An 11666-nucleotide genomic window follows, 5' to 3' on the forward strand; every position below is an offset into this window, starting at 1 on the left:
ACGCGTGTGCATGCCAGTGCACGCCAGAGCACGCGCGTGCATGCCAGTGCACGCCAGAGCACGCCAGAGCACGCCAGAGCACGGTAGTGTAACAGAACGCTCGGTCGACTCCCGTTTTCTGTTACTTTCCCTTTCTACAAGACAATCTCTAACGTCGACTACTAGATGTCGCATCCGCTATACTTCATCTCATACCAGAGGAGGCTGCTACCATTTGAATCTGCCGACAACTCGCCCCATCTTTGCCGCCAACTTGCCCCACCCCTTTCCCTTGTTACTTTCCCTTTCTACAAGACAATCTCTAACGTCGACTACTAGATGTCGCTTCCGCTATTCTCCATCTCATACCAGAGGAGGCTGCTACCATTTGAATCCGCCGCCAACTCGCCCCATCTCTGCCGCCAACTCGCCCCATCCCTTTCCCTTTTTACTATCCCCTTTCCCTTTTCGCTATATTAACTTTAGGCGTACTTTTATCTTTTATGACACTATATAAATATATTTTCCTTTTCCCTTCAACGCTTTTCAATAACAAACTCCCTTTTCGTCCGTCTCCGCTCTTGCCATGTCTTAACGTGTCTGCTCACGTTTCCCTATACTATCCTCTCTAGGCCTAAACATGTCTGCTCCCTATACTTCCTCTCTAGGCCTATGCTAACCGTGCAGCCAGAATAAGTATAAAAACTGTATGTAAATGTTATTCTGGACTGCATTCTCCCACGGCATTCACACTACCATTGTGTTCCAGTCGCACTCTCCTTTTTGGTATTGTATTAGTTATATTTTCCCTTGTGCTCAGTGCCTGTTTTTAAGCTAAGTGCCATTTCCAACTGTACCTCGAAACTTGCCGTTTCTCGACAAACCTAACCGCTCAGCCCGCTACCACATTTTCTCCATACAAGTAGTATTCTCTCACTTATTTATCGTCCCCCTATTTAATATTATTAGTTCACCTTATTGTATGATCTGTCCGTTATCAATACATTGTTTAGCCTTAATTATTCCCGTTGGTCTTAGACACTTCACTTTGACATTGTGAGTAAAGTCGCCTCATAGTATTTAAGTTCTTCGTATTGGTGACACAATGATTCCGTTGTGTCGACCTTTACAGTAGAGCACAGCAGAGAACAGCTCAGCACTTGAAGTTGCTATAATATTTATTTCTCTTGTTAAAACCATTTTTTAATTACAGGATGTGTAAATCAATGACCAATACACCATTCCAAGTCTATTGAATCAATAAATTTATAGAGCAATTCATGAACAAAAAGTTTTAGAAAAACGCACATCACAGCACTAGAATTTTTTAAAATTTTTCAAGTTATTTGAGTTCTTTTGTCGGGTAGTGGAGTTCTATTGTCAAGCACTTGAGCTCTGCATAGCAGAGCACGCCAGAGCACGCCAGTGCACGCCAGAGCACGACAGAGCACGCCAGTGCACGCCAGAGCACGCCAGAGCACGCCAGTGCATGCCAGTGCACGCTAGTGCATGCCAGTGCATGCCAGTGCACGCTAGTGCACGCCAGAGTACGCAAGTGCACGCCAATGCACGCCAAAGCACGCCAATGCACGCCAGAGAACGCCAGAGCATGCCAGTGCACGCCAGTGCACGCCAGAGCACGCCAGAGCACGCTAGAGCACGCCAGAGCACGCAAGTGCACGCCAATGCACACTAGAGCACGCCAGTGCACGCCAGTGCACGCCAATACACGCCAGAGCACGTTAGAGCACGCTAGAGAACGCCAGAGCAAGCAAGTGCATGCCAGTGCACGCCAGAGCACGCCAGTGCATGCCAGTGCATGCCAGTGCACGCCAAAGTACGCCAGTGCACGCCAATGCACGCCAAAGCACGCCAATGCACGCCAGTGCACGCCATAGCATGCCAGAGCATGCCAGTGCACTTTAGAGCACGCCAATATACGCCAGTGCACGGTAGAGCACAGCAGAGAACAGCTCAGCACTTGAAGTTGCTATAATATTTATTTTTCTTGTTAAAACCATTATTTAATTACAGGATGTGTAAATCAATGACCAATACACCATTTCAAGTCTATTAAATCAATAAATTTATAAAGCAATTCTTGAACAAAAAGTTTTAAAAAACGCACATCACAGCACTTGAATTTTTTAAAATTTTTCAAGTTATATGAGTTCTTTTGTCGGGTAGTGGAGTTCTATTGTCAAACACTTGAGTTCTGCATAGCAGAGCACGCCAGAGCACGCCAGTGCACGCCAGAGCACGCCAGAGCACACCAAAGCACGCCAAAGCACGCCAGTGCACGCCAGTGCACGCCAGTGCACGCCAGAGCACGCCCGTGCACGCCAATGCACACCAGAGCACGCCAATGCACACCAGTGCACGCCAGTGAACGCCAGAGCACGCCAGAGCATTTCAGTGCACGCCAGAGCACGCCAGAGCACGCTAGAGCACGCCAGAGCACGCAAGTGTACGCCAATTTACACCAGAGCACGCCAATGCACGCCAGTGCACGCCAGAGCATGCCAGAGCACGCCAGTGCCCGCCAGTGCACGCCAGTGCAAGCCAGTGCACGCCAGAGCACGCCAGTGCATGCCAGTGCACGCCATAGCACGCCAGTGCACGCCAGTGCACGCCAGTGCACGCAAGAGCACGCCAGTGCATGCCAGTGCACGCCAGAACACGCCAGTGCATGCCAGTGCACGCCAGAGCACGCCAGTGCATGCCAGTGCACGCCAGAGTACGCCAGTGCACGCCAATGCACGCCAAAGCACGCAAATGCACGCCAGTGCACGCCAGAGCACGCCAGAGCACGCCTGAGCACGCCAGTGCACGCCAGAGTACGCCAGTGCACGCCAAGGCACGCCAAAGCACGCCAGTGCACGCCAAAGCACGCCAGAGCACGCCAGAGCAGAGCACGTCAGTGCATGCCAGTGCATGCCAGTGCACGCCAGAGCTCGCGCGTGCATGCCAGTGCACGCCAGTGCACGCCAGAGTACGCGCGTGCATGCCAGTGCACGCCAGTGCACGCCAGAGCACGCGCGTGCATGCCAGTGCACGCCAGAGCACGCCTGAGCACGCCAGAGCACGGTAGAGCACAGCAGAGAACAGCTCAGCACTTGAAGTTGCTATAATATTTATTTCTATTGTTAAAACCATTTTTAATTACAGGATGTGTAAATCAATGACCAATACACCATTTCAAGTCTATTGAATCAATAAATTTCTAGAGCAATTAATGAACAAAAAGTTTAAGAAAAACGCACATCACAGCACTTGAATTTTTTAAAATTTTTCAAGTTATTTGAGTTCTTTTGTCGGGTGGTGGAGTTCTATTGTCAAGCACTTGAGTTCTGCATAGCAAAGCACGCCAGAGCACGCCAGAGCACGCCAGAGCACGCCAGAGCACGCCAAAGCACGCCAGAGCACGCCAGTGCACGCCAGTGCACGCCAGAACCCGCCCGTGCACGCCAATACACACCGGAGCACGCCAATGCACACCAGTGCACGCCAGTGAACGCCAGAGCACGCCAGAGCACATCAGTGCACGCCAGAGCACGCCAGAGCACGCCAGAGCACGCTAGAGCACGCCAGAGCACGCAAGTGCACGCCAATTTACACCAGAGCACGCCAATGCACGCCAGTGCACGCCAGAGCACGCCAGAGCATGCCAGTGCACGCCAGTGCAAGCCAGTGCACGCCAGAGCACGCCAGTGCATGCCAGTGCACGCCAGAGCACGCCAGAGCACGCCAGTGCATGCCAGTGCACGCCAGAGTACGCCAGTGCACGCCAATGCACGCCAAAGCACGCAAATGCACGCCAGTGCACGCCAGAGCACGCCAGAGCATGCCAGTGCACGCCAGTGCAAGCCAGTGCACGCCAGAGCACGCCAGAGCACGCCAGAGCACGCTAGAGCACGCTAGAGCACGCCAGTGCATGCCAGTGCACGCCAGAGTACGCCAGTGCACGCCAATGCACGCCAAAGCACGCAAATGCACGCCAGTGCACGCCAGAGCACGCGCGTGCATGCCAGATCACGCCAGTGCACGCCAGTGCACGCCAATGCACGCTAAAGCACGCAAATGCACGCCAGTGCACGCCAAAGCACGCCAGAGCACGTCAGTGCATGCCAGTGCATGCCAGTGCACGCCAGAGCACGCGTGTGCATGCCAGTGCACGCCAGAGCACGCGCGTGCATGCCAGTGCACGCCAGAGCACGCCAGAGCACGCCAGAGCACGGTAGTGTAACAGAACGCTCGGTCGACTCCCGTTTTCTGTTACTTTCCCTTTCTACAAGACAATCTCTAACGTCGACTACTAGATGTCGCATCCGCTATACTTCATCTCATACCAGAGGAGGCTGCTACCATTTGAATCTGCCGACAACTCGCCCCATCTTTGCCGCCAACTTGCCCCACCCCTTTCCCTTGTTACTTTCCCTTTCTACAAGACAATCTCTAACGTCGACTACTAGATGTCGCTTCCGCTATTCTCCATCTCATACCAGAGGAGGCTGCTACCATTTGAATCCGCCGCCAACTCGCCCCATCTCTGCCGCCAACTCGCCCCATCCCTTTCCCTTTTTACTATCCCCTTTCCCTTTTCGCTATATTAACTTTAGGCGTACTTTTATCTTTTATGACACTATATAAATATATTTTCCTTTTCCCTTCAACGCTTTTCAATAACAAACTCCCTTTTCGTCCGTCTCCGCTCTTGCCATGTCTTAACGTGTCTGCTCACGTTTCCCTATACTATCCTCTCTAGGCCTAAACATGTCTGCTCCCTATACTTCCTCTCTAGGCCTATGCTAACCGTGCAGCCAGAATAAGTATAAAAACTGTATGTAAATGTTATTCTGGACTGCATTCTCCCACGGCATTCACACTACCATTGTGTTCCAGTCGCACTCTCCTTTTTGGTATTGTATTAGTTATATTTTCCCTTGTGCTCAGTGCCTGTTTTTAAGCTAAGTGCCATTTCCAACTGTACCTCGAAACTTGCCGTTTCTCGACAAACCTAACCGCTCAGCCCGCTACCACATTTTCTCCATACAAGTAGTATTCTCTCACTTATTTATCGTCCCCCTATTTAATATTATTAGTTCACCTTATTGTATGATCTGTCCGTTATCAATACATTGTTTAGCCTTAATTATTCCCGTTGGTCTTAGACACTTCACTTTGACATTGTGAGTAAAGTCGCCTCATAGTATTTAAGTTCTTCGTATTGGTGACACAATGATTCCGTTGTGTCGACCTTTACAGTAGAGCACAGCAGAGAACAGCTCAGCACTTGAAGTTGCTATAATATTTATTTCTCTTGTTAAAACCATTTTTTAATTACAGGATGTGTAAATCAATGACCAATACACCATTCCAAGTCTATTGAATCAATAAATTTATAGAGCAATTCATGAACAAAAAGTTTTAGAAAAACGCACATCACAGCACTAGAATTTTTTAAAATTTTTCAAGTTATTTGAGTTCTTTTGTCGGGTAGTGGAGTTCTATTGTCAAGCACTTGAGCTCTGCATAGCAGAGCACGCCAGAGCACGCCAGTGCACGCCAGAGCACGACAGAGCACGCCAGTGCACGCCAGAGCACGCCAGAGCACGCCAGTGCATGCCAGTGCACGCTAGTGCATGCCAGTGCATACCAGTGCACGCTAGTGCACGCCAGAGTACGCAAGTGCACGCCAATGCACGCCAAAGCACGCCAATGCACGCCAGAGAACGCCAGAGCATGCCAGTGCACGCCAGTGCACGCCAGAGCACGCCAGAGCACGCTAGAGCACGCCAGAGCACGCAAGTGCACGCCAATGCACACTAGAGCACGCCAGTGCACGCCAGTGCACGCCAATACACGCCAGAGCACGTTAGAGCACGCTAGAGAACGCCAGAGCAAGCAAGTGCACGCCAGTGCACGCCAGAGAACGCCAATGAACGCCAGAGCACGCCAATTTACGCCAGTGCACGCCAGAGCAAGCCAATGCACGCCAGAGAACGCCAATGCACGCCAGAGCACGCCAGAGCACGCTAGAGCACGCTAGATCACGCCAGATCACGCCAGTGCACGCCAGAGCACGCCAGAGCACGCTAGAGCACGCTTGATCACGCCAGATCACGCCAGTGCACGCCAGAGTAAGCCAGTGCACGCCAATGCACGCCAATGCACGCCAAAGCACGCAAATGCACGCCAGTGCACGCCAGAGCACGCCAGAGCACGCCAGAGCACGCCAGTGCACGCCAAAACACGCCAGTGCATGCCAGTGCATGCCAGTGCACGCCAGAGCATGCCAGTGCATGACAGTGCGAGCCAGGGCACGATAGAGCACAGCAGAGAACAGCTCAGCACTTGAAGTTTCTATAATATTTATTTCTCTTGTTAAAACCATTTTTTATTTACAGGATGTGTAAATCAATGTCCAATACACCATTTAAAGTATATTGAATCAATAAATTTTTTAGAGCAATTCATGAACAAAAAGTTTTAGAAAACGCACATCACAGCACTTGAATTTTTTAAAATTTTTCAAGTTATTTGAGTTCTTTTGTCGGGTAGTGGAGTTCTATTGTCAAGCACTTGGGTTCTACATAGCAGAGCATGCCAATGCACGCCAGAGTACGCCAGTGCACGCTAATGCACGCCAAAGCACGCAAATGCACGCCAGAGCACGCCAATGCACACCAGTGCACGCCAGTGCAACCAGAGCACGCCAGAGCACGTCAGTGCATGCCAGAGCACGCCAGAGCACGCCAGAGCACGCCAGAGCACGCTAGAGCACGCCAGAGCACGCAAGTGCACGCCAATGCACACCAGAGCACGCCAATACACGCCAGCGCCCGACAATGCAAGCCAATGCACGCAAGAGCACACCAGAGCACGCCAGAGCACGCCAGTGCACGCCAATGCACGCCAAAGCACGCATATGCACGCCAATGCACGCCAGAGCACGCCAATACACGCCAGTGCACGTCAGTGCACGTCAGTGTACGCCAGAGCACGCCAGAGCACGCTAGAGCACGCTAGAGCACGCCAGATCACGCCAGTGCACGCCAGAGTACGCCAGTGCACGCCAATGCACGCCAAAGCACGGTAGAGCACAGCAGAGCATGCCAGTGCACGCCAATGCACGCAAGAGCACGCCAATGCACGCCAGAGCATGTCCAATACACCATTTAAAGTATATTGAATCAATAAATTTTTTAGAGCAATTCATGAACAAAAAGTTTTAGAAAACGCACATCGCAGCACTTGAATTTTTTAAAATTTTTCAAGTTATTTGAGTTCTTTTGTCGGGTAGTGGAGTTCTATTGTCAAGCACTTGAGTTCTGCATAGCAGAGCATGCCAGTGCACGCCAGTGCACGCCAGAGTACGCCAGTGCACGCTAATGCACGCCAGAGCACGCTAATGCACGCCAGAGCACGCTAGCGCACGGCAATGCAAGCCAATGCACGCCAGAGCACGCCAGAGAACGCCAGAGCACGCCAGAGCACGCTAGAGCACGCCAGAGCACGCAAGTGCACGTCAATGCACACCAGAGCACGCCAATGCACGCAAATGCACGCCAGTGCACGCCAGAGCACGCCAGAGCACGCCAGAGCACACCAGAGCACGCCAGTGCACGCCCATTCACGCCAAAGCACGCATATGCACGCCAGTGCACGCCAGAGCACGCCAGAGCACGCCAGAGCACGCCAGAGCACGCCAGTGCACGCCAGAGCACGCCAGAGCACGCCAGAGCACGCCAGAGCACGCCAGAGCACGCAAGTGCACGTCAATGCACACCAGAGCACGCCAATGCACGCCAATGCACGCCAGTGCACGCCAGAACAAGCCAGAGAACGCCAGAGCATGCCAGTGCACGCTAGTGCACGCCAGAGCACGCCAATGCAAGCCAGAGCACGCCAGCGCACGATAATGCAAGCCAATGCACGCCAGAGTACGCCAGAGCACGCCAGAGCACGCCAGCGCACGACAATGCCAGCCAATGCACGCAAGAGCACGCCAGAGCACGCCAGAACACGCCAGTGCACGCAAATGCACAAAAAAGCACGCATTTGCACGCCAGTGCACGCCAGAGCACGCCAGAGCACGCCAGAGCACGCCAGTGCATTCCAAAGAACGCCAGAGCACGCCAGAGCACGCCAGTGCACGCCAAAGCACGCCAAAGCACGCCAGTGCATGCCAGTGCATGCCAGTGCACGCCAGAGCACGCCAGTGCATGCCAGTGCACGCCAGTGCACGCCAGAGCACGCCAGAGCACGGTAGAGCATAGCAGAGAACAGCTCAGCAATTGAAGTTGCTAAATTATTTATTTCTCTTGTTACAACCATTTTTAAATTACAGGATGTGTAAATCAATTTCCAATACACCATTTCAAGTCTATTGAATCAATAAATTTATAGAGCAATTCATGAACAAAAAGTTTTAGAAAAACGCACATAACAGCACTTGAAATTTTTAAAATTTTTCAAGTTATTTGAGTTCTTTTTTCGGGTGGTGGAGTTCTATTGTCAAGCACTTGAGTTCTCCATAGCAAAAAACGCCAGTGCACGCCAGAGCACGCCCGTGCACGCAAATGCACGCCAGAGCACGCCAATGCACACCAGTGCACGCCAGTGCACGCCAGAGCACGCCAGAGCACGCCAGAGCACGTCAGTGCACGCCAGAGCACGCCAGAGCACGCCAGATTACGCCAGAGCACGCTAGAGCACGCCAGAGCACGCAAGTGCACGCCAATGCACACCAGAGCACGCAAATGCACGTCAGTGCACGCCAGAGCACGCCAGAGCACGCTAGAGCACGCCAGAGCACGCAAGTGCACGTCAATGCACACCAGAGCACGCCAATGCACGCAAATGCACGCCAGTGCACGCCAGAGCACGCCAGAGCACGCCAGAGCATGCCAGTGCACGCCAGAGCACGCCAATGCACGCCAGAGCACGCCAGCGCACGCCAGAGCACGCCAGCGCACGACAATGCAAGCCAATGCACGCCAGAGCACGCCAGAGCACGCTAGCGAACCACAATGGAAGCAAATGCACGCAAGAGCACGCCAGAGCACGCCAGAGTACGCCAGTGCACGCCAATTCACGCCAAAGCACGCATATGCACGCCAGTGCACGCCAGAGCACGCCAAAGCATGCCAGAGCACGCCAGAGCACGCCAGAGCACGCCAGAGCACGCCAGTGCACGCCAAAGCACGCCAGAGCACGCCAGAGCACGCCAGTGCACGCCAAAGCACGCCAGAGCACGCCAGTGCATGCCAGTGCATGCCAGTGCACGCCAGAGCACGCCAATGCACGCCAGTGCACGCCAGAGCACGCTAATGCACACCAGAGCACGCCAGTGCACGCCAAAGCACGCCAGTGCACGCCAGTGCACGCCAATGCACGCCAGAGCACGCCAATTCACGCTAGTGCACGCCAGAGTACGCCAGAGCACGCCAGTGCACGTCAGTGCACGCCAGAGCACGCCAGAGACCGCCAATGCACATCAGAGCACGCCAGAGCACGTCAGAGCACGTCAGTGCACGCCAGTGCACGCCAGAGCACGCCAGAGCACGTTAGAGCACGCCAGAGCACGCAAGTGCACGCCAGTGCACGCCAATGCACGCCAGTGCACGTCAGAGAACGCCAATGCACGCCAGAGTACGCCAGTGCACGCAAATGCACGCCAAACTACGCCAATGCACGCCAGTGCACGCCAGGCACGCCATAGCACGCAAGGCAAACCATAGCACGCCAGGCACGCCATAGCACGCAAGGCACGCCATAGCACGCCAGGCACGCCATAGCACGCCAGAGCATGCCACTGCATGCCAGAGCACGCCAGCACATGCCAGTGCCTGCCTGTGCACGCCAGAGCACGCCAGTGCATGCCAGTGCACGCCAGAGCACGCCAGAGCACGGTAGAGCATAGCAGAGAACAGCTCAAAAATTGAAGTTGCTAAATTAAGTCGTGCACGCCAGAGCACGCCAGTGCACGTCAGAGCACGGCAATGCACGTCAGAGCACGCCAATGCACGCCAGTGCACGCCAGAGCACGCTAGTGCACGTCAGTGCACGCCAGTGCACGTCAGTGCACGCCAGTGCACGTCAGTGCACGCCAGTGCACGTCAGTGCACGCCAGTGCACGTCAGTGCACGCCAGAGCACGCCTGAGCAAACCAGAGTACGCTATAGCACGCTAGAGCACGCTAGAGCACGCCAGAGCACGGCAGTGCACGTCAGTGCACGCAAGAGCTCGCTAGATCAAGCCAGAGCACGCAAGTGCACGCCAGTGCACGCCAGAGCACGCCAGTGCACGCCAGTGCACGCCAATGCACGCCAGTGCACTCCAAAGCACGCCAGTGCACGCCAATGCACGCTAGAGCACGCCAATGCACGCCAGTGCACGCCAGAGCACGTCAGAGCACGCCAATGCACGCCAGAGCATGCCAGAGCAAGCCAGTGCACGTCAGTGCACGACAGGGCACGCCAGAGCACACAATAGCACGCTAGAGCACGCTAGGGCACGCCAGAGCACGCCAGAGCACGCCAGAGCACGCAAGAGCACGTTAGAGCACGCTAGTGCTCGTCAGTGCACGCCAGAGCACGCCAGAGCACGCCAGAGCACGCCAATGCACATCAGAGCACGCCAGTGCACGGCAATGCACGCCAGAGCACGCCAATGCACGCCAATCTACGCCAGTGCACGCCAGAGCACGCCAGAGCACGCCAGAGCACGCCAGAGCACGTAAGTGCACGTAAGTGAACGACAGAGCACGCTATAGCACGCAATAGCACGCTAGAGCACGCCAGAGCACGCCAGTGCACGCCAATGAACGCCAGTGCACGCAAATGCACGCCAGAGAACGCCAGTGCACGCCAATGCATGCCAGTGCACTCCAGAGAACGCCAGTGCACGTCAGTGCACGGCAATGCACGACAGAGCACGCCAGTGCACGCCAATACACGCCAGTGCACGCCACTCCTCGTAGACAACCAATAAGCGAGTACTTAGAATTAGATCTCCATCCTGCCGCGAGAAGCCCATATGCTCGCCAGTGCACGCCAGAGCATGCCAGAGCACGCCAGAGCACGCCAAAGCACGCCAGTGCACGTCAGTGCACGCCAATGCACGCCAATGCACGCCAATGCACGCCAGAGCACGCAAGTGCACGCCAATGCACACCAGAGCACGCCAATGCACGCCAATGCACGCCAGTGCACGCCAGAGCACGCCAGAGCACGCCAGAGCACGTCAGAGCACGTCAGTGCACGCCAGAGCACGCCAGTGCACGCCAGAGCACGCCAGTGCACGCCAGAGCACGGTAGAGCACAGCAGAGAACAGCTCAGCACTTGAAGTTGCTATAATATTTATTTCTCGTGTTAAAACCATTTTTTAATTACAGGATGTGTAAATCAGTGTCCAATACACCATTTAAAGTCTATTGAATCAATAAATTTTTTAGAGCAATTCATGAACAAAAAGTTTTAGAAAACGCACATCACAGCACTTGAATTTTTTAAAATTGTTCAAGTTATTTGAGTTCTTTTGTCGGGTAGTGGAGTTCTATTGTCAAGCACTTGAGTTCTGCATAGCAGAGCATGCCAGTGCACGCCAGAGTACGCCAGTGCACGCCAGAGCACGCCAGAGCACGCTAGAGCACGCCAGAGCACGCAAGTGCACGCCAATCCAC

Source organism: Daphnia pulicaria, chromosome 6 (genome assembly GCF_021234035.1).
Source record: "Daphnia pulicaria isolate SC F1-1A chromosome 6, SC_F0-13Bv2, whole genome shotgun sequence".
NCBI lineage: Eukaryota > Metazoa > Arthropoda > Branchiopoda > Diplostraca > Daphniidae > Daphnia > Daphnia pulicaria.